A 25,224-nucleotide genomic window follows, 5' to 3' on the forward strand; every position below is an offset into this window, starting at 1 on the left:
CTCCCAACATGCACTGAACTGTGCCTGTGGCCCCATATTTTTATCATATTACTTCATGTAACTAAAGTCCATTGTTTGTGCTTCCATCTCTCTATCTCTCTCCCTCTCTCTCCAAATTTCACTACTAATACTACCACCATATTATGATTATGCTGATGATGATAAACTGTTATTATTAATAATATAATTGCATCTCAATGTATCACTATTCATTATATTTATATTTTTATGACAACAACAGTCTCTCTCTGTCTCTCTCTCTCTCTTCTCTCCCCTCTTATCCACTCATCTCTCCTCTCCTCCATTATTCTCCTCTAGTCAAGGCAGATGGGCGCCCACACTGATTCCAGAAACTTGTTGTCGTCACTCACTCATAGTAAACTCACTTGAATACTATACGATAATAATAATATTGATACTACTACTACTAATACACTTTATTCATATAGCACTTTAAAAAACGGAAGTGCTTTGACTGAAAAGCAAGCAAAGTAAATACAAACTTGAACAAATAAAAGCAGTAATATGACAATCAAATATTAATTTGGTCCAATTTTGAGTGAAAATGCCAGAGCAGATGTTTTGGTTGCAAACCTAACAATGCTCAACTTGGCTCTACTATTGCTCTACTACTTACTTGTATGCAAGTAGAGCTATAATTCATCCTGCACATTGAGGCCTCCATCATGAAATACAATGCACAACAAAAGACATAAAACAGTTTATATTTTGTTACATGTGTAAAACATGACATACAGTACAAAATACTATGAATATACACATTTCACTTAATAGTAACATGCCATCACCCAAAGATATCAGTAATCATATCTTCAGTTTTAGAGCATTCCATTACTTCTGACTATACGTGTTGGCAGCTCTGTGCGGTAAACACATTTCCGTTAGTCTGCATGAAGGTGACTGTCATCTTATGCTCAGTGACCTGGAAGTAAGCCACACCTCCTATGGTGTGATTGACAGGACTGGAGTAGAGCTGCCAGGACTGAGGAACACTGTCCTGGTGAGTGGTGTCAGGATCGCTGACCACCCCACTCCCACTGACTACATATGAGCTCCCATCATCCTCTCTGATGAACTGTTAAAAATACAGAGACAGACAGCATTAAAGGCATCAATGTTGTGCTCAATTAGACCAAAATACAGCGACAAAATTCATTAAAGGTTCAGTGTGTATGATTTAGGTGAAAGGGAGCAGAAACTGAATACAAAGTAATCCTAGTGATGTTTTCACTAGTGTGTTTTATCTAAATTGTACGATTGTCTTTTTCTTAGAATGAGCCATTTATATTCAAATACTTTATATTTACATGATGAGCAGGTCCTCTCTACAGAGTCCGCCATGTTTTTACAGTAGTAAAAACTGGACAAACTAAATGCCTCTTGAGTTTTTATGACAAGTGAAGGCTGCCACAGGTTCTCTTTCATGTTTGGAAGAGGAGGGTAAGATGAGGGGTATTCAGCTGCAACATGATGCTGCGCAGTATAAGTAGGAAGTATAATTCAGGAAGACTTTCTCATAAACCGTTCCTGGCAGAGGCCGTCCACACAGAGCCCAGTTCTGCCGGAGGTTTCTTACACCTGGGAGTTTTTCCTCCCCGCTGTTGCTCATGCTTGCTCGGTGTGGAACAAGTTGGATTTTGTGTTTCTTCTTGGACTTGGACTTTTGTGCAGCATACTTAGACAACTGCTTGTTGTGATACCGTGCTATATAAATTTGAAATTTGAAATATTCAATTACTCACAAATCTATCTCTCTATATATATTTCTTCTTATTAATCAGCTGATTGTGGGCATTTTGAATGGCCATTCAGATATTGCCACAATCTCATCCAGCCAGTCGTGCGGTTGTGATCAAATTTGAAATCCTTTCTCCTCTCCCCGGCAGTCAGCTATCATTAGTGATCCGCTGTAACTCCCCTTCAACCCAATCTCCTCCGGTTTAATCCGAAGCCATGGTCCAGTCCAGCAGAGTCATTCATAATTATTTCTCCATCAACCCCTCTGATGCCGATGACATCACATAGGGGTCAAAATGCCAAAAGACTTAATTGCATAGAAATAAAAAAAATTATTCAACTGTCAAGTTAAAGTCTCTCCTGATTGAACTGTTCTCATATCCACCACTTGTTTCCAATCTTATTTCATTGTAGGGCTTTATGCAGCACATTGATTCCCTCTTACACTGACACACACATATTGACAATCAACACATCTGTATGCTTAGACTGCAACACTCACGTTGCACAGTAGATTCCTCTTGCTCCAACGTGTTTTACAGACACACAGATAACTTCATAATGTTGAGGTAATTATAAAATTAAATATAGAACCATATCATACAAGTGGTAGATGAAGTTACCAGATATTCCATCACAGTGTATCATTCTATGTTATTGTTTCCATCTTTTCAATCCCCCCTCCCTTTCTGCTTCTGTTGTGCAGTGACTTTAGTTTTTTTACGGTCATTTTGTGCCATACAGACTTGCATAGTGAAGATAAGGCTTACAGTGTACCATTCCTAATGCTGTCTTTACTCAGTAGCCATCACATTGTGCAATCATTTACTTCATTGAGATAAGTTGAAGCCAATTGTTGGACTGTAAGTTATACTACTGCAGGAAAAACAAATGCTCATCTTCCTGGAACAATATGTCAACACTGTGCTCATATAAAATAAATAAGATTTCATCTTTATGACTAATTATATTGACCAGTAATATCCAATGAAACAAAGTATCATTTAACCCAATAACTATCTGGATGGTTTCTAATTTTTGGAAATGTATAAAACCTGTGATTGTGTAATGTGGGCACATGCCAGTCTTGGTGCCAGAAAATGATGCCAACTAGCTTTGAACTATCAACAAGTACAGTCTTTGTAGCACCCACTAGTGAATGCCACCGCCTGTACAGAGAGGGGCAATCTTGCACATACTCTTCTCAAACACAGTGTGATAAGTGGGATATGAAAAAGAATAAATAACTGTCAAAGAGACAGACAGACAAATAACAACACACTGAGATACACTTCCTTGATGAATCTATGTACACATGATATTTTTTATGATTGAGCGTGCACTCACTTACATACCTGCAGATTGTGGTCATGGCCAGACAAGTACACAGTGACTCTGTATTTCTTCAGCAGGGGCCTCAGTCTGTTGACCAGACAGGATAATGACCAGCCACCACAACATAGGCTGATCTGACACATGTCATACATACTGGCACTTCAGTTAAAAGGCAACAACAGAACAAAATGTAACTGTATCAACACAAATAAAACAAAAATAGTTATGAAACAAGATGGAATAAATAAACATATTATTTTATATATGTGGGTGTGTGTGTATATATGTACATATATAGTTGTATGTGTATATACATGTACCCATACATTATTATTTTTTATTATCATTATCATTATCATTATCATTATCATTATTATTACTATTACTATTACTATTACTATTATTTATCCAATTTAATTTAAATCAATTGAAACAATTCCTAAAAAAGTTAGACATTTTTTTAAACAAAATCACTTTCCTCACCTCTCTTCCCTCATGAAAGTGAGGGAGTAGGGGGAGGCAGAGTTCACAGCCCGAACAGGCGGGGTAGGGCTTAGCCCAGACAGGCTTCTCTCCCTGACTCTGCTACCCTTATTATATGAATGGTATAAAAAAATATGAAAAGGAGGATTCCAAACCAAATCACTTTCATTAATTATTATTTTTTTAAATATACGAATTAATTAATAAGGAGATATTTTATATATATATATTTAATGAATTTTTCTCCATTCATTTCCCTTATATCAACCACCAATCCTAAAAAAAGTTGGAATCATAAACAAATTACTGTCCCAATAAGGATTTCCCTAAAATTAAAAAAAATATTTTAAAACATACTCAGAAATTTCAATTACTTATGAATTTTTTACAACTTTAAAATAATTTTTTCTCCTTAAAATACACATCCCACTCTCAAACAATGAGAATTAAACTTTACAAATATATTTTATCCACTAATTAACCAAAAAATGGTAAATACACTGAGATTCTCAGACGTTTTGTTTTAACCAAGATAAATAGGAACACGTGTGAGCAAGGCATCCCCCCAAAATACATTACAAAACACAATAGAATGAAATACAACAATAAAATGAAATACTTGTTCTACTACTACTTCTTATGGTGAGTATACTGATGACATGATGCTATTGTGATTGTTAACAACAGTATGTAACAATAATACTATATAATGATAATATTTATAATAATATATTAGAAATATGTGTTGTGCTTCTGCTGCTGCTTCATTGGAAAAAAAAACATTCAGCCACTCGGCCCTGTCCAAGATGAAACACTAAAACACTTGACTTTGGCTAACAATAGTCTTTGGCTTCCACTGACTGCATTTCCATTGGATTTTCACTAAAAATCAATGCTTTTTAATGCTTTGTGAGTGTGGGAATCATGGGGATTGTGACTTGATCAGGTGGGTGCAATGGTTTTTTTCGTCCACCAGATGGAGGTCAATGACCACTGATCACAACAGTTTTTTCAAGCTTCAACATCTTGAATCAACTTTATCAGTCTTCAAGTCAAGTCAACTTGTCACTTATCAATAATGCCATGTGTGCAGGACATACAGAGAATTGAAATAGTGTTTCCCTCTTATCCCCGGTGCAAACAACATTCAACATGAAATATCAAATATCAAAAATACAAGTCATTCAAAGATAGAAACAGGCAGTGGCAAATCTAGATGATATCAAGAGTATAAATATTGCAGAAATGGTGGGATGAACAGAATGAACGGTATAAATAGAAACAAAATTATCAGTGGAATATCAATAGAAATATGGAAATATGAACAGAATTACAGTAGAAATAGAAATGGGATGCTCTCCAAAAAAAATCCACCACCACCACCACGACTACAAATGACCTGAAACGTGCTCCTAAAGCCTAGTTTATGCTTCTGCGTCACGTCGACGCCGTAGACGCAGACCCCTACGCCGTAGCCTGACGTGCGCCTCCCATATATCCTAACTACGCGGACGTCGACGTGGACCGTAAGCGCTGTGATTGGTCCGCTCAGAACGTAAGTTCCGGCAGTTGCTTTTCCGGTCTTTCTTCCTCGTCGTAAAAACCAACTCCGCAAACGTTTTCTTTGTAGCTTGCGCTTCAACATTTGCAATATAAGCATTTGTTCTTCATTTTTGATGAGCTCCAACAACAAATACAGCTGCTCCACCTCGGTCACCATTGTTTACTGTTGTTTACTTTACGGAAGAAAAAGCGAGGATTCGGCTATAACCACACAAACACACCGCTACACCCCCTAGCGGCATGGCGGTGAATTGCAGAGCAACGCGTTCCCTCGACGCAGAACTTCGAATGCTCAACGACCTACGGCGTAGGTACGGCGTAGACGTGGCGCAGAAGCATAAACTAGGCTTAACACTATTCTGGAGGAACGATTTGGACCTCCACAGTTTTTCACTCCTGACCGTCCCATTCATTATCATGATCATTTATTGTTCACTTAGTTTGTTGTTGTTGTTGTTGCTGCTGTTGCTGCTGTTGCTGCTGTTTGGTGTGATGTTTTAAATCCATGTTTTATTTTGCTACAAAGGACAATGCCTTGAATACATTGATTTTATTGAATTAAAATACAATACATAATACAATAGAATGAAATACAACCATAGAATGAAATACAACATTAGAATGAAATACAACCATAGAATGAAATACTTGTATTACTACTACTACTACTAATGGCAACCGTACTGATGACATGATGGTCGTGTGATTGTTAACAACAGTATGTAATAATGTAATAATAGTAACACACTTTGAATCTGTCTGTGTGTATGTAATAATAATAACACTATATAATGATCACATTTATAATAATATAGTAGTAATATGTGTCTGTTGTGCTGCTGGGAACGTGGGTTTCATCTTTCTACGAGCTTCCTATCAAAAGCGGTTCACTTTGGATCTCTCTGTGCAAAGCCGCTACAGTCTGCACCACATGTGATGCTCGGTCTCAGGGAGGGCCGTGCCCGCCCTCCGGTGGCCGCTCAGAGACCCACTCCCGAGCTAATTTTTTAAATCAAGCCTCTCAAGCCCTTTAAGGCCTTATCTCTGATAACTCATGGAGGCTTCGGGCAGGGGATCTGAAAAATGAGTATGCTTGTCAGGGGACGGGGTCTGACCGCTGTGCCGAGTTTCAGACCCGTGCGACCTCCGCAAAGGTCAGACACACCCCTCTTTTTGTTCTATAAAGCCTCTCAGGCCCTTTAAGGCCTTATCTCTGATAACTCATCGAGGCTTTGGGCCGGGGATCTGAAATATCCGTATGCTTGTCAGGGGACGGGGTCTGACCGCTGTGCCAAGTTTCGGACCTGTGCGACTTCCGCAAAGGTCAGACACACCCCTCTTTTTGTTCTATAAAGCCTCTCAGGCCCTTTAAGGCCCTTATCTCTGATAACTCATGGAGGCTTTGGGCAGGGGATCTGAAAAATGAGTATGCCTGTCAGGGGACGGGGTCTGACCGCTGTGCCGAGTTTCAGACCCGTGCAACCTCCGCAAAGGTCAGACACACCCCTCTTTTTGTTCTATACAGCCTCTCAGGCCCTCTAAGGCCTTATCTCTGATAACTCATCGAGGCTTTGGACCGGGGATCTGAAATCTCCATTTGCTTATCAGGGGGCGGGGTCTGACCGCTGTGCCGAGTTTCAGACCCGTGCGACCTCCGCAAAGGTCAAAGGTCACATGATGGATGGCTTATCTCAGTGTTTGTGCCGTCTTCTTACCCCCTCTTGCCCCTATACCCTGACACCCTAACCCTTATGACCTGAAACATGCTCCTAACACTATTCTGGAGGAGCGATTTGGGCCTCCACACTGTTTCACTCCCGACCGTCCCATTCGCTTATCACGGGGAGTCGTTTTTCGCCCATATCTCCGCAACCGTAGGTCGTAGCTGCCGGCCACTGCCAGCAACGGAAAGAGCACCCCTAAAAATGGGGGGGGGTGGGGGTAGCCAATGTCCCGAGTCTCTGGCACCCCGGGAAATAGCATGTCTGCAGAGCCGGACGCGGACACGCTTTGTGAGTGTGGGAATCATGGGGATTGTGACTTGATCAGGTGGGTGCAATGGTTTTTTACGTCCACCAGATGGAGGTCATTGACCACTGATCACAATAGTTTTTTCAAGCTTCAACATCTTGAATCAACTTTATCAGTGTTCAAGTCAAGTCAACTTTATGATCAATAATGCCATATGTGCAGGACATACAGAGAATAGAAATAGCTTTTCCCTCTTATCCCCGGTGCAAACAGCATTCAACATGAAATATAAAATATCTAGTATGTAATAATGTAATAATAACAACACACTTTGGATCTCTCTGTGTGTATGTAATAATAATAACACTATATAATAATCATATTTATAACAATATAGTAGTAATATGGGTCTGTTGTGCTGCTGCTACTGCTGCATCATTCACTACTGACCGTCCCATTCGCTTATAATGGAGAGTGTTTTTCCCTGAATATCTCAGGGACGGAAGGTCGTAGCTGCCGGCCACTGCCACCAACGGAAAGAGCACCCCTGAAAATGGGGAGGTAGCCAAAGTCCTGAGTCTCTCGCACCCCGGGAAATTACGTGTCCACCGAGCCGGACGCCGACACGCTTGGCTATTATCCCCCTACCTAACCCTAACCCTAACCCTAACCCCTAACCCCTAATCCTAACCCCCCCCCCCCCACACACACACACACACACTCATTTATTTATTTTAATAAATATCAATTTTTGTACAGTTTACTGCGGCCCAGATGGCGGCGCGTGTAGACGCAGCGACCACCCACGCTCCCGAAAAAGCGGTGTTTTGTTTACTTAATAAGTGTTTGTCCGAAAGTTTGTCTTGTTCGTCTCGTCTGTATGCGTTGGATTACAAGTACAGTCAACAGGCTCTGCTGAACATCCGTAAAAGCAACAATAACAACGTGTTGGACACTACAACAGAGAAAACAATCAAGGAGCTCGGACTACTTCGCCAGCCCTGGACTACACCGGACCCACACCGGACTACACCGGACCCACACCGGACTACAGCCCCGATCAGGAGACGTCGGAAGCAGTGTGCGAGAGTGCAGAAGAGGGGCAAGCGTGGAGGTATCCGAGCCAGGCTAGCGGCTAGCCCAACTCGCCCAGCCATACCATCCATCCTCATGGCCAACGTAAGATCCCTGGACAACAAAATGGACCACATACAACTGCTGAGATCAGCGAACCGAACAGTGAGTAACTGCTGTGTGCTTGTCTTCACTGAAACATGGCTAACTGACAACATCCCGACTCTGCTGTACATCTTGAGCAGCTAACATGCTATCGAGCGGACAGAGCCCACGTTAACGGGTGTAAACAACGCGGAGGAGGAGTCTGTGTTTACATTCGTGACGCGTGGTGCCAGGACATTGTGGTAGTATGCAGACACTGTTCACCACTGGCGGAGTTTATGATTCTAAAGTGCCGTCCTTTCTACCTGCTGAGGGAATTTACTGCGGTTTTGATAATCGCGGTTTATATCCCTCCAACCTCCAGCAGCAGTGACAGGAATGCGGCACTCTGTGAATTACATCAGGCCATCAGTGAACAACAGACAGCACACCCAGATGGATTCACTATCGTCGCTGGAGACTTTAATCATGCCAATCTGAAAACACTACTCCCCAAACTTCACCAGCATGTTAATTTCCCAACAAGGGAGAAAAACACCTTGGACTTGGTTTACACTTCACACAAAGGTGCATACAAAGCCTCCCCCCTCCCCCACATCGGACTTTCTGACCACATCACTGTTATACTAATGCCAGCATATCGGCCCAGAGTGAGAGTGGAAAAACCGGTTCGGAAAGAGATTTCAGTGTGGCCGGAGGGATCAATGAGTGCTCTTCAAGACTGTCTTGAGACAACAGACTGGGACATGTTCAAGCAAGCAGCCACTCACAACAACCTCATTGACAATGAGGAGCTCACAGACACTGTTTGCTCTTACATCCGCAAATGCATGGATGATGTGACCCACACAAAGACCATCATCACTCGGGCTAACAAGAAGCCATGGCTGACAGGAGCTGTCCATCAGCTGCTGAGGGCCAGGGACAAAGCCTTCAGAGCCGGGGATAGGATTGGCCTAAGAACAGCGAGAGCCAGCCTGTCCCGTGGCATCAAAACAGCTAAACAGGACTTCACAAAAAAGATTACAAGCCACTTCAAGGACAGCAGAGACACGCGCAGCCTGTGGCAGGGCATCCAGACCATCACGGATTACAAGCCTGCATCACAGACCTGCGACGACAACATCTCTCTGCTCAACGACCTCAACAGCTTCTTTGCAAGGTTTGAAGCAACCAACAACACAAGCCCACAGAAAACTCCAGCCCCCCCCCCCACGACCAGGCTCTTTGCCTGTCTGCAGAAAGTTTGAAGAGGGCACTCGCCACTATCAACCCCCGAAAAGCAACAGGCCCAGACAACATTCCAGGCCGTGTACTGAGGGACTGCGCAGAGGAGCTTAAGGATATCTTCACAGTTATCTTCAACACTTCTCTGAGTCAAGCTGCTGTTCCATCACATTTCAAGACCTCCATCATCATACCTGTACCAAAGAAACCGGCTCCATCCTGCTTCAATGACTATCGCCCTGTGGCACTTACCCCCATCATAATGAAGTGCTTTGAACGGCTAGTCATGTCACACATCAAGACCATCCTCCCCCCCACCATGGACCCCTTTCAGTTTGCATACCGGGCCAAACGTTCCACAGAAGACGCAATCTGCTCTGCTCTCCACCCAGCCCTCACACACCTGGAAAAAGCAGACTCACATGTGAGAATGCTTTTCATAGACTTCAGTTCAGCTTTTAACACCATTATCCCACAACAACTCATCTGTAAACTGGACCAGCTGGGGCTCAACACCTCCCTTTGCAACTGGGTGTTGGACTTCCTCAGCGAGCGGCCACAAGCAGTACGAGTCGGCAACAACATCTCGAGCAGCATCACACTGAGCACAGGGGCCCCACAAGGCTGTGTGCTCAGTCCCCTGCTCTTCACCCTGCTGACTCACGACTGCACACCTACCTACAGCACCAATCACTTGGTAAAGTTTGCGGACGACACTACTCTGGTGGGTCTCATCACCAAGAACGATGAGACCTACTACAGGAAGGAGGTCAACCTCTTGACCACGTGGTGCAGAGACAACAACCTCCTGCTGAATGTCAGCAAAACAAAGGAGATTGTGGTTGACTTCAGGAGAAGACACACTGAACACCCACCACTGACCATCGATGGTGCTGCTGTGGAGCGAGTGAGCAGCACCAAATTCCTGGGGGTGCACATCAGTGAGGACCTCTCCTGGGCCACCAACTCTGCATCACTAGCGAAGAAAGCCCAGCGGCGCCTCTACTTCCTCCGCAAGCTCAAGAAAGCAAAAGCCCCCACTCCCATCCTGAACACATTCTACAGGGGTACCATTGAAATCATCCTGTCAGGCTGCATCACTGTGTGGGGCAGTAGCTGCACTGAATACAGCCGAAAAGCACTGCAACGCGTGGTGAACACAGCTGCTAGGATCATTGGTGCCCCACTCCCCTCCTTGCAAAGCATATACACCACCTGCCTCACCCGGAAAGCCACCTCGATTGCGAGGGACACCAGCCACCCCGCACACAGCCTTTTCAGCCTCCTACCCTCTGGAAGAAGGTATAGGACCCTCCGTTCCCGCACCACCAGACTCAGCAATAGCTTCATCCACCAAGCTGTCAGGAAGCTAAATTCTCTCCACTCACTCCCCCCAGCCATATCCGACCATCTGACAACAGGCTGAAATCCCCCCCCCCCCCCCCCCTCCAAAAATCACTCAGGACTCTGAAACAAACTGTCTCTGCACTTTATCACTTTATCACTTTATCACTTTTTTATCACTTATCACTTTTACCTCTTTTAACTTGCACTGCTGTAATGTAATGTTTATCTGTTGTTTATCTGTTGTGCCTGTGCACTTTATATGTTTCACTGTGGGGAGAGTGGGAAACGTTCTTTCGACTGCTTTGTATGTTTACATGTGAAATAGTTGACAATAAAGCTACTTTGACTTTGACTTTGACTACTGCTCAATTAATTACTATTATTATCCCATCACCTATTCAATTTGTAACCCATGTCAAGATATGATATAAATAAGAATAAATAGTTTAAAGGCTGCATAAATAAGTTTAAAATTAGTGATCCATTTTATGTAAGTCAATTCATCAAAGTTAATTAGAAATGTTCATACAACAATAATTTAATGTCTATTTAAGATTAAAAGTATGCTGACAGAAATTTCATGCCTGCCCCTTTAAGGGACTAGTGACACTCAACGCAGCGCCTGCGTGATGCTGCAGCAGAGACCATAGGGAGAGAGCAGAGGAGAAAACGGAGAAAAACGAGCTGCGATTAATAAGCATAAAAAAGAGTGAAAAAAGTTGATTTAGCAGTTGAAAAATATAACTTACCTGGTCGGGAACTGACGGGGATTTTATGAGAACTAAGTCACACCGGTTTTGGTGAGTTTTGTGTTTATTTTCTTGCAATTTTGCTGCGTTGTACCTTTTTAGCGGAAAGCTAATGCTAAAAACGTAGCTATTCACAAGGAAATGCTCCGTCATAACCTGTTTATCAGTTATTTTTTTGGGTTTATGAAGACTGTAAATGTTACAAAAGTGTGTGTAAGCTGTATAAATGAAAGGTATGCGCTGTAGTTTGTGTGGGAGACGGAGCCGTGAGTTGAAAGAGACCGCTCCGCTGCCATTTTGAGACGAAAAAACACCGCAGCAGTAACGTTACAACTCAGAAACTGTGAAACATTTAATTGTGTGATTTGAGGATTTAAAAAGAGATTATTTGTGTTTATGACATGTTACACAGGTCAGGGTTTTTGCTCGGTTTGAAGCTGGGTCGGAGCAAGGACTGTGCACACACAGACGGGATTCAAGATGGCGAGCCAGACCCAGACCTTCACCTTCAACTCATCTACTCCTTCGCGCCAGTGAGGAAATCTTCGGCGTATGGTGACTCAGTGGTAGGAGTATCAGGAACTAGTTTGAACTGAACTGATTGATTTGTTATTTTTTTCGGACTAAATTGAACTGAGGAGAAAAAAGACTGGTCTAACTTAACTTAGATTAGCTACGAAAGGAAAAAGTGAAATACTCTTTTCAATTATACTTGCCTTAGTATTAGGAACCTGCAGGGTATTTGTTTTGTTTTGTGTACTGTATTTTATATGTGTGTTTTGCATTCAGTAAATTGCCGGCCTTTTGTACTTAGAGCAACGGTCTCTGGTGTGATTAGTCTTGCTTCCCACTCCTTAGAACAGGGGTGGGGAATCTTTTTCACATCAAGGGCCATTTCAATTTTTCCAAAGTCCTCAGAGGGCCATACCATTATGAACACATAACTAAAGATGAAAAAAAAGACAAAAAAAGTCTATAACTGCTGCGTTACTAAGCCTCATGTTTGCTGCATGTCTAGACTCACCTAATGTGATGGCTGGAACTGTTTTTCTCTAGCAAGGCGTCTGATATTAGCTGGCAGTGATGATGATGCTACTCGAAGCTGGTTTTCCAAGTTTGAGTCAGTCAGTCTTGAGCGGAAGCAAGTCTTTGCAAGAGTCAGTTTTGAAAAGAACTGTTCACAGCGATACGTTGTCCCAAACAGAGATGCAAACTTCAGGGCATGTCTCCTCAGGATGGGAAAATCCTCAGCACGAACATACAGTTTGTAAAAGTCCAGCAGAGAAAGGTTGTGGTACTTGGCTTTGAGCTCGTTGTTGTTTTGCAGATCAATTATTTCCATTTGGAGGTTGTCTGGCACATCAGACGGTTGCACATTAAATGGTGTCGCAAACACGTCGAGTTCCTTTTGTATATTTTTCACATCATGAAACCTCTCATCAAGTGCCTGGATGAGTTTTGCACACTCACCAGCATATTCAGTCGTAACATCAGGCTTTTGTTCTTGTAGGGTGGGAAAGTTCACAGTGTTTCCCCTTTCCAGCTGTCCTTGCCACAGCCTTAACTTCACTTCAAATGATTTCACATTTGAAAGCAGAGAGCTGATGAGCTGGTTGGGACCTTGCAGCTTGATTTTTAGCTCTGACAGGTGCTTGCTGATGTCCACCATGAAGGCCAGATCACGGAGGAACTTGCCATCACTGAGCTCCATGACAGGTCCACCCTTCATCTCCATGAAGCGTCTGACTTCTTCCCGCAGTGTATAAAACCGTGCGAGCATATTTGCACGACTCAGCCATCACACTTCACAATGATAAACCAGATCACCATACTCTGACTCAAGCTCGCTGAGTAACTCCTTGAACTGGCGGTTGTTCAGCCCTCTGCTTTTAATGAAGTTTATGGTGGACACAACTGTTGTCATCACATTGTTAAGCTTCAGGGAATGTGCACACAAACTCTCTTGATGTATGATACAGTGGCATACAACTAAATCACTTGGATCCAGACTCAGTCGGCTCATTTCTTTTTTGACTAAAGCAGTCAATCCTTTTTGCGCGCCAACCATTGCGGGAGCTCCGTCAGTGGCGATGCCGCTCAACTTCTCAAATGGCAGTTCAAAATTGTTCATGGCCACAATAACTTGATTGAACAAATCCTCACCTTTAGTAGTGCCATGCATGGCTTGCAAAGACAGCAACTCCTCCTTTGTTTCAAACTCAGACGTAATCCCACGCAGAAAAATGGCAAGCTGCGCTGTGTGTGTGATGTCTGTTGTCTCGTCACAGGCCAGAGAAAAATACTCGAAGTCTCTTGCAGTGTTCTTGAGTGTTTTTTCAATATCTTGCGCCATATCAGTAATCCTTTCTGAAACGGTTCTCCGGGACAAACTGACGCTTTGAAATGATTTCACTTTGTCGGGGGCTAGCAGCTCCGCGGCGGCTACGAGGCACTCCTTCACGAACTCTCCTTCAGCGTGAGGTTTCAGCTTCGTGGCTATCAGTTCACTCACCACAAAACTTGCACGCGTAATATTCTCTCTGTCAGTCTGTGGCCGTGTGATAGCTGCCTGTTGAGCACCCAAACTCCGACGAAGAGCGTTAATTTTATCCAAACGCATTTGTCCTTTCAACTCGTCGAGTTTAGCATGTTTCGAGCTGTAATGGCGCTCGACATTGGCCTTTTTCATCACCGCAAGCGCCTCGCCACAAACTAGGCACACTGGCTTGCCTTTCACTTCAACAAAGAAAAAGTCATTTGTCCATTTTTCCTGAAATACGCGGCATTCTCCGTCCACCTTCCTTTTCTTGACAGTCGCCATGATGCATCACTTGTTTGTGTCGGTACTTGTCATGTGTCAGTCACTCCGACCCAATGCAGTGGTACGTACATCACATGCTGTGTTCACTGACCCTGACGTTGACTCGGACATAGGACTCTCTCTCGGAAAACTAATGACGGGCGATATATTTTTTTTCCTGATTTTTTTTTTTATTCATGTATGCATATATGAAGATATAAAATATAAAAATTGTATTGCATTGCGGGCCAGTTGAAATGGCCTCGCGGGCCGTATACGGCCCGGAGGCCGGACGTTCCCCACCCCTGCCTTAGAACCTAGAACTGGTCCAGTGGCGCAGTAAGTGGTGTGATACCGGTGCTACAAATTCAATTAAATTTTATTTGTATAGCACCAAATGATAATATACATTATCTCAAGGAGCTTTACATAGAAGGTCAAGACATTAAAATATTGTTTAATATAGAGAAACCTAACAGTTCCCACAATGAGCAAGCACTTTGGTGACTGTGAAGAGTAAAAACTCCCTCACATACAGGGAGAAACCTCTAGCAGAACCAGGTTCAATGTGGACGGTCATCTGCCTCTACTGGTTGGGGTGAGCAGAGAAAAATGGGGTGAGCAGAGAAACAGTGGGGAGGGGGAGGCGAGAGACCAGAACACTTGAGCAACATCAGGTAGCAGCTCTGACTAGTTAAAATGTAAACGATAACAGTGTAAAGAAGTTATTGATTATTAATGATAGCAGCAACAATTAATATAATAATTAATTAAGTATTGTTGTTAATAATAATAATGATAATAATAATAATAATAATAGTTGTTCTCCTTCAGTTCTGGAGTCAGAGATACCTGCAATGAGAGAGAAACAGAGAGAGGGACATGGGAGAAAAAAGACACGTCAATAACATAGTTATTGACATTTATTAAAATAAATAAATGAGTGTGTGTGGGGGGGGGTTTCAGGACTCACCTGATCCAGCCAGGCTTTATCAAAAAGGAATGTTTTAAGTTTAACCTTAAATGCACAGAAGGTGTCTGCCTGGTAGCTGAATGCTCTACCTCATGTTCTACTCTTACAGACTCTTGAAACCACAAGAGAGACTGTGTTTTGGGAACGAAAACACCTACTGTAGATGCTTGAGAGAGAGTCTGAGCCAGGGACAGTAAATATGGTTGAGGTTCCATCAATAAGGTGAGTAATAAAAAATGTGATACCTTACTCTGATGTAAACTGTGTTCTGAGAATGTTTTGTAAATCTGTGGGGATTTATGTAGGTAACATTAATTTGACAACTTGTACCATTTCTATTGGGGAGCCAATTTCACGGCTATGCTCAGTATCAAATTCTAAATCCACATTAAAAAATTGGGGAGTAAAAACATATGAAAAGATGAGGAGGGCAGTTGATTTTCATGTGATTTTTACTATGTTGTAGACTGGTTTGTTTTAAATGTCCCCATGCAAAATGGAACGTGCATAACTTGTAGGTACTACAGTACCAGTATAGTGCCTGGAAAAGATAATATTGGATACATGCATGATGCCTCGAGCTGCAACTGACAAGTAACACAGAAAGTGAGGGTAAACAAATGCACGTAAGAGGCATTGTCATCATCCACAGGGTCTTCTCCTGTGTCTTTTCACTCTGTAATGTGTATACTGATGACTGCCGCAGCTGGCATGACAACAGATTACTTTTCAAACTTGCTGATGACTCTGTGACAGTCAGTCTCCTCCATGCGGATGAGAACAGCCATGGTCCCATTGTGGATTGTGAATCTGTATTGCTGTGACTGCATTTTTACTACTAAATGTGACAAAAACCAAGGACATGAGTTTTAGGCATCAGCCCTCAAACTCTGAGTACTATCATCAAGGGGCAGGTGATAGACTTTGTAAAGAACTACAAGTACCTTGGGATGAACATTAACTATGATCTCTCTGATGACTATGTCCCTGATGATGGCTGTTTGTATTACGGATAGCATGTGGCTGATCCCTTATTCAGTAGAACATGTAGTAACATGTCCATGTTCCATGCTGTTTATTTAAAAATAATTTACTTGTCTTCTTGTACAATGCTCAATGATATAGATATCCATTCCAGATTTCTGCAACATACCTTGGAATTGTATCCATAATTAATTATGAAAATAAATCCAGTTTATGATTTGTGATATATGACAATTTGATTCTGACTGATCATAATTCAAGGTCAGCTTTAATTTGCCTCAATTCAAGATACCTTAAATGAAGTTTAAAGTTAGAATGTCATTGTGGAAATCCTAAACTAGAATTGTGATTAATGAAGCATTGTGTTAGTTCATGCAGGACACGGAGTCATGTGCTCAGCTATACCGATAGGTTTATGGGTGCTCGTCAGTCACCCACCAATCACAGCCCATTCTCTCACCAAAGCGGTCCCTTTAAATACAACCTCATCCTCACTGATCCCTGCTAAGCTATAACACTTTTAGCACTGTAATGGAAATTTTACATTTGTGTGTGTATAAATGCATAAACAGACATGTATGTGGAGGACTGACCAAATGGTTGACCAAATTGTTCATCTAAAAGGGCAACTTTAAGGTTTACGGTGATGGCTTAAGAAACTTGAGTTTTATGGCCTTGAGAAACCACAACTTTATGGTATCTCGTATCTCTGATTGGGATCAAACAACTGGGATCTCACAGGGGGGGGGAGTCATCCACAGAACATGTAAACAAAAGGACAGGATGTCTCCTCCACTGAGTGAAAATACAGAAGGGTAATATATACCTTTGCATGCTTAGTGGGAGGGGGCTGTGATTTATAAGAACACAGATTCTCCTATGTTCTTTGCTTATTTGTGCATGTCATTAAGGTGATGTGTACCAATGAGTCCATCTGCAGATGCTGAATTAAACTTAAAGAAAGAAGTGTTTGACTTTGTGCTTGTTTCACAGAAACTGCCACCACAGCACCGAGTCCAAACACGGTTGTGGTAAATCATCTTAAACAAAGGTACCTTGCCTGCTACGCCCACTGGGGGCTCTGCATATGTTCCCTGTTTTATCTCAGCACGCTGCTCGGCTAACCAGGGAACATCCATAGAATGGAGCCTTCAGCGCCAATCATAACTGTGTCCCCATTTGCAACAAATGGGTAAATCATGACAAAGAGTTCCTGACTGAACTCGGAATAAAATGAATTTCTGAAACTATAATAGTTCAAATGAATTGTAGATATCTAATGTTATTTTAATTCTACCATTACCTGTCTTGACATGTACTGTAGATGCTTGAGAGAGTGTCTGAGCCAGGGACAGTAGACATCACTGAGGTTCCATCAATAATGTGAGTATTGAAACGCATGATATTTTACAATATACTGTGAAGTAGATTCTCAGAAAGTTACAGAAATTTGTGGGGGAAAATTGTTTGCAGATGCTATGAATGTCGTGTTAATTTCTGACACTCAGTTCACATTTATAGAGTTGGCTTGTTTTGTCAAGAAATCATCCATGTAAATTAAAAGAACAGGGAACAAATTATTCATCATGTATTGCTATATTTATTTCTTTACCATTTTCACTTTCAGTGTGGCCAGAGGCATTATGTTTTCAGCTTGTCCATCCATCTGTCTGTCCCATTCATGTGAAAGCGATATCTCATGAACAACTACATTATGTAAGTCAAAGGTCGAAAGGTCAAGCTCACTTGACTTTGCATTGTTTTGAATACAAAGGAAATATCATTACATGTGGCACAAACATTCACTTGGACTCAATGATAACTTGAATAGAATTCAGTTGTCAAAGATCAAATGGCAGGGTCACTAGGACCTCACAAAACACACTTCTTGCCTTGTAAATGCGATATATCCGAAATGCCTTGAGGGAATTCTTTCACATTTGGCACCAACATTCGCATGACATTGGATTCAATTTTGGTGGCCAAATGTCACAGTGTTCTCACAAAGTATGTTAATATTTTTCCTGAAAATGATATCTAAAGATCAGCTCATGGGAATCTCGTCAAACTTGGTAAAAACACTAACTTCAACTCAAAGATGAACGATTTTATTCCCTTCGAAGTTAAAGGTCAGAGTAACCTCAAGTCACTGTAAATGTGATATGTTAGGACTGTCAGTAGGGAATTTCATTATATCTGGTAACTTGGAGTCACTGCTTGAGTGAATTTCTTATCAATGTTACATGAGTTGTCTCTTGGATTTTAGCCCTCTACCTGGTCAGGGGCCTAAACAGGGGCCAAAAAGACACGACTCAGAAACTTGTAGGCATTTTACATCTAGGAAAAGTGCCACCAATTGTCCAGCAGGCATGCCTCACAAGGTGCTTCCAACTTGGGTAGTGTGACTGGGTTGGCAGCCTCTTGGTTCTGGAGCTTTTGGGAAAATTAGGATCCCTTTCGGGGCCTTCCCAAGGGCCTAGGAGCCCCATATTTGACCCACTGGTCACGAGAGGCTCTTTGAGCCTGCATTACCCATTTTCACCAAAACCGCAGAGGGGCCCAGGTGACCTTTGTGACCTTTGGTATCAATTAAGCCAATTTTTGAAGTTCCATTTTGACAGCAGTACCTCAAAGTAATGGTTAATATTTACCAGTGTGTTAGGTGAATGTGTATATGTGCTCAGGAAACTATTTGTAATACGGTCTGTTCGTGTAGCGTGAAGTAATATTGATAATTACATGACGACGATTAAGTCAACATAAGGCACATTAATCTCCTGCAATGCTAACTGTGCGCCGTCTGTGGAATAGTAGTATACCGTGGCTGTGGAAAAACTATATGACTAGTGTTGTTGCAAGCAGGCTATTTTAAATTTATTTTTTCAGAAATATTTGCGTTACTGAGTGAGTGTACTGTTCTAAATTGTGAGTTGCAATATATTATCAGTATATTAGAAGTAAGCCGAGTTAAAGAATATTTTGTGAAATGCTGTATTTGTTTATCTTACATGCTTATGTTTACTTTATTACTGGTATCCAAAGTTGTTTGATGAATGCAAGTGCTAGGTGACAGATAAGACATGTTAAATGTCTGTCTGGATGTACATTGTCTATAGTAATATTTCAGTATAGTCTATTGACGTATGTAATATTTCAGTTCGGTAGATATTCAGCAGTAATTGTACACATTGTGGCATTTGTATTTACGGTAGGTGGTTACCCTGATAATGAGTCATAATACACATGATCTGAGAAAGGTATGTGTCCATTTATCGTTCACTCAAATACTCCCTTTTTCAGGTATTTTACACTATAAAAACAACTTCCGGCTACGGCGACCCGAATGTAGTTGTGCTTCCTGGGTCCCCGGGGGAACCTCTACTGAAAACTTGGGGCCCCTGGGTGGTTTTGGGCTCGAACTGAGGTAGGAGGTAGGTGGAAAAAATTAGATCTCTTGACCTGCAACACCCAGAGCTTTAATAACACATATGGAGCCTTCTGGGGTGAGAGGAGATCCAGTGTGCAAAATGTCAGAGCTCTAGCTGGTCAGGGGTCCAAACTGCGAATCTTTGATATCATCTAGATTTGCCACTGCCTGTTTATATCTTTGAATGACTTCTATTTTTGATATTTTATATTTCAAGTTGAATGCTGTTTGCACCGGGGATAAGAGGGAAACACTATTTCAATTCTCTATATGTCCTGCACATATGTCATTATTGATCATAAAGTTGACTTGACTTGAACACTGATAAAGTTGATTCAAGATGTTGAATCTTGGAAGAACTGTTGTGATCCGTGTTCAATGACCTCCATCTAGTGGACGGAAAAAACCATTGCACCCACCTAATCAAGTCACAATCCCCATTATTCCTACACTCACAAACCATTAAAAATCAATGATTTTGAGTGCAAATCCAATGGAAATGCAGTCAGTGGAAACCAAAGACTATTGTTAGCAGAAGTAAAGTGTTTTAGTGTTTCATCTTGGACACTGCCTTTGTTATTTGTCTGTAGCCATGTCCAAACTATTCCATAAAGGGCAGAGTGGCTGAATGTTTTCTTGCCAATTCAAGATGCAACAATTTTTACTGTCAAATACACAGCAGAACACACGTTCCCCTGTGAATTGAAATTCTTGTGCTGTCCTTTCTGGAAAACCAGCTGACCAAAATTGACATTCAAATACAATATTGACATCAAATACAATAAGAATATGAAACATGTTTAAGAGTAAGGTGAAAACAAGGGTAATGAGGTGAATAGGGTGAGGATTTTGCAAAACTGAGCAGTGCAAATGTATGCAATGTAAATGTAAACAGTACAAATGGACATAGTTTAATAATGGAGGCAGCTCTCCTGTGAACCCTGCCTGCGGTGGTAAATGCTCTGCAGAGAGGGCAGTGAGTTCTTGATGATTTTTTCTGCTGTCTTCACCACTCTCTGCAGGCGTTTGCGGTCCATAGTAAATGTGCTGTCGTACCACACGGTGATGCAGCTGGTCAATATGCTCTCAATGATGCAGCTGTAGAAGTTGCTGAGGATCTTAGGAGTCATCCCAAACTTCCTCAGCCTCCTCAGGAAGTACAGCCGCTGTTGAGCCTTCATGACTAGCTGTGTGGCGTTTAATGTCCAGGTGAGGTTGTCACTGAAGTGGACCCCGAGGTATTTAAAGCTGAAATGATTGAAGCAGCAGCAGCAGCACAACTGACACATATTACTACTATATTATTATTAGTTTGGCAAACCCCCCCCCCCATTTTCAGGGGTGCTCTTTCTGTCGGTGGCAGTGCCCGGCAGCTATGACCTTCGGTCCCTGAGATATTCAGGGAAAAACACTCCCCATTAAAAGCGAATGGGATGGTCAGTAGTGAAAGTTTCACCAAGTGTGGAGGCCCAAATCGTTCCTCCAGAATAGTGTTAGGAGCACGTTTCAGGTTATTTGTAGTCGTGGTGGTGGTGGTTTGTAGTGCTGGACTTTTTTGGGAGAGCATCACATTTATATTAGTACAGTAATTCTGTACATACTGCCATATTTATATTCCACTGATAATTCTGTTTATATTTATACCATTCATTCTGTTCATCCCGCCATATCTGCCATATTTATACTCTTGATATGGTCTAGATTTGCCACTGCCTGTTTATATCTTTGAATGACTTCAATTTTTGATATTTTATATTTCATGTTGAATGCTGTTTGCACTGGGGATAAGAGGGAAAAGCTATTTCAATTCTCTGTACTTCCTGCACATATGGCATTATTGATCATAAAGTTGACTTGACTTGAACACTGATAAAGTTGATTCAAGATGTTGAATCTTGGAAAAACTGTTGTGATCCGTGGTCAATGACCTCCATCTAGTGGACGGAAAAAACCATTGCACCCACCTAATCAAGTCACAATCCCCATTATTCCTACACTCACAAACCATTAAAAATCAATGATTTTGAGTGCAAATCCAATGGAAATGCAGTCAGTGGAAACCAAAGACTATCGTTAGCAGAAGTCAAGTGTTTTAGTGTTTCATCTTGGACACGGCCTTTGTTATTTGTCTGTAGCCATGTCCAAACTATTCCATAAAGGGCTGAGTGGCTGAATGTTTTCTTGCCAATTCAAGATTCAACAATTTTTACTGTCCAATACACACGAGAACACACGTTCCCCTGTGAATTGAAATTCTTGTGCTGTCCTTTCTGGAAAACCAGCCGACCAAAATTGACATTCAAATACAATATTGACATCAAATACAATAAGAATATGAAACATGTTTAAGAGTAAGGTGAAAACAAGGGTAATGAGGTGAATAGGGTGAGGATTTTGCAAAACTGAGCAGTGCAAATGTATGCAATGTAAATGTAAACTGTGCAAGTGGAGATAGTTTAATAATGGAGGCAGCTCTCCTGTGAACCCTGCCTGCGGTGGTAAATGTGAGTGAGTTCTTGATGATTTTTTCTGCTGTCTTCACCACTCTCTGCAGGCGTTTGCGGTCCATAGTAAATGTGCTGTCGTACCACACGGTGATGCAGCTGGTCAATATGCTCTCTATGATGCAGCTGTAGAAGTTGCTGAGGATCTTAGGAGTCATCCCAAACTTCCTCAGCCTCCTCAAGAAGTACAGCCGCTGTTGAGCCTTCATGACTAGCTGTGTGGCGTTTAATGTCCAGGTGAGGTCGTCACTGAAGTGGACCCCGAGGTATTTAAAGCTGAAATGATTGAAGCAGCAGCAGCAGCACAACTGACACATATTACTACTATCTCACCAGTTACAGTTAAAGCTGTAAAGTTACCCAGATTAACTTCATTATTTTCATTTAGTCAATCCAAACAGTAAAGTGGACAGAATAACCCTAACCCTAACCCTTTTAGCAGGGAGATAACACAATTTCTATGCCAAGATAGAAACAACAATAAGTTTTCACAACTAATATTCAGCAATGAGATGGTCATGATCACCCATGGGCATCATGTAAGAAAACCAAAATACAAATACAAAGTAGAAAAGATAAACCATAGTCTTTTACAAATTTGGGTAAATAACCAAGAATTAAGAATAGCCTTGTCCATGCCTACAATATGAAGAGCCACAGTGAAGGTAGAGGTAATGAGGTAGGATAGTAATCAAAGGAAATATCGTGTTTCAGGGCCATTCTGCACCCATCAATTAAACCTCAAATGAAACCATTTGTTACATTCACAGACTGACATTTCTACAGATAATTACATCTTGATGCCATACAATATAATATGGTTTACGGCAAACAAAAGAGAAGTACTTAAATGTCTCAGAGAAACATTGTCTGAACCATAGACTGTATATAAAGAGGTCTGAACCCAGTTATCTTGCATGGCTTAAGCCTGGCCCCCAGCTTTACTGTGGGGAACCTTGGAGTTACATGAAAACAAGCCTCTGGGACAGCCTTCTTCCACCTACAAAATATGAAAATGAGAAACATCTCGTCTCAAAGAATGCTGAAAAAGTAGTCCATGCATTTGTTACCTGTCGACCGCTTGGGGAATTCTGTGAAAGAATAAAAATGTTGTGGCTTGTTCAGATGTGTTTTACTCACTGCAGAGTGGGGAGAGACATCACACAAGGCGGTACAATTCTTTCTAATGGACAACATTCAGAGTTTAGGTTTTTGTATCATCACTTAAATGGATAGTTCAACGCAAAAAGAAAATTCACTCATTATCTACTCATCTCTTTGCCGATGGAGGGGTCTCTGTGAAAATAAATGTGAATACAACTCCAGGAACTCCTGGACAGGCTAATTTATTATACAATTATGCTCCAATCATTCACTAAGTCATGTGATAAACACCTTCACCACCCCTGCTGATGTGGCATATCTGTATGCATTGGGGGTTCAAGTAAATTGAATTCACACTGTGATGTGAGAGCTTGTGAATGGTTTGTATTTATATAGCACCTTTCTAGTCTTGATGATCACTCAAAGCACTTTACAATACAGTTTGCAATTCACCCATTCACACACATATTCATACAGTTTTTTTTTCAATGAAGGGCAATTTGGGGTTCAGCATCTTGCCTAGGTATACTTGCTTGTGTGTCTTGTGTTGCAAGATCCTGCTTTGGCTGGAGCTGGGGGCCATCAGTGAAGTAGAGGTAGCTGGCCACTGCCTCATATAATAATAGCCATGCTCATCCTGCCATTCAGATGAGTTTTGATTTCTGTAGCATTAATTTGATCTTGTTTTGGTCTGGAATTCAGTTCCTGTCAGCCTTATCAGTTGAATTTCTTTTTTGTTTTAGTTCTTTGAAAATTACTTTTTGTTAGAAAAATCTGATCCATCATGTGTCTTCCCTTATTTAGTGCCAGATGACTCTGATGCGCCAAACCAAGTTATAAATTGCCTGTGAAAATAAAACTGAAAATCTTGTAATGTTCAAGGACAAAAGATTATCGGCAAAGTTGGAGCAGCAAAACAAATCAAAAATAAAGAACCTGGGTGTTACTCAGGACTAGATTTTAATCCACACATAAACAATGTCACAAAGATTGCCTTTTATCATTTAAGAAACATTGCAAGAGTAAGACTGTACCTCACTTTGGAAACTGCCAAAAAGTTGATTCATGCTTTTATACTTTCTCGCCTGGACTACTGTAATGCACTATATTCAGGATTACCGAAAAAATCCATCGATCGCCTACAGTTTTTGCAAAATTCAGCAGCCATGGTTTTAATGAGAAATAGGAAAAGATTCCATATTACTCTTATTTTAGTGTCTTTACACTGGATTCTAGCATCACTGAGGATTGATTTTAAAATTATTTTGCTTGTTTTTAATTCTCTTAATGGTACAGCACCGTCATACATCTCTGACTGTTTATGGGAATATGTTACGAATCATTCCCTCAGGTCGTCTACAGCGGGCTTGCTCAATGTCCCCAAAACAAACTATAAAAGGTTTGGGGAAGCAGCTTTCTCTTGCTTCTCTTTCCTATGCTATGCTATCCAAAGGTTTGGAACAAACTCCCACCACACATCAGACATGCTTCTTCTGTTGATAGTTTTAAGAAACAACTCAAGACTTGTTGCTATGATAATACATTTTAGCTGCATTTTATGTATAAATACATTTATTATTATTATTGTTATGGTCTCAGCCAGCCAGGCCATAACAACATGTAATCAGGAAAGCTGTCTCAAAAGCCATCCTCCTGGGAAAGTAGATACAGTAAACACAAAGATCGATGTCATGAAGAAAAGCAGGAACTTGAAAGGTGCATAAAAATATCAAAAGAAATAGAGAAAACAACAACAATTTTCTTCTACAACTCCCAACATGCACTGAACTGTGCCTGTGGCCCCATATTTTTATCATATT

At 41.5% G+C, this 25,224-nt stretch overlaps 1 long non-coding RNA gene across 4 annotated transcripts; it reads left to right on the forward strand.

Annotated features, from left to right (window-relative positions):
* The first annotated feature begins 10,953 nt into the window (after positions 1-10,953).
* Positions 10,954-24,000, forward strand: LOC138412178 (uncharacterized). Of its 4 annotated transcripts, XR_011244660.1 has the most exons (7): positions 11,289-11,663; positions 12,025-12,178; positions 15,495-15,607; positions 17,363-17,420; positions 17,694-17,752; positions 17,997-18,085; positions 19,670-23,999. It is a non-coding gene; the product is annotated as an uncharacterized lncRNA (long non-coding RNA). The 4 variants fall into 4 exon arrangements; XR_011244658.1 differs by having other exon boundaries at positions 10,954-11,663; positions 17,363-17,752; positions 19,670-24,000; XR_011244661.1 differs by lacking the exon at positions 17,997-18,085 and having other exon boundaries at positions 11,299-11,663.
* The last annotated feature ends 1,224 nt before the right edge of the window (positions 24,001-25,224 follow it).

Source organism: Paralichthys olivaceus, chromosome 12 (assembly GCF_024713975.1).
Source record: "Paralichthys olivaceus isolate ysfri-2021 chromosome 12, ASM2471397v2, whole genome shotgun sequence".
Classification (NCBI taxonomy): domain Eukaryota; kingdom Metazoa; phylum Chordata; class Actinopteri; order Pleuronectiformes; family Paralichthyidae; genus Paralichthys; species Paralichthys olivaceus.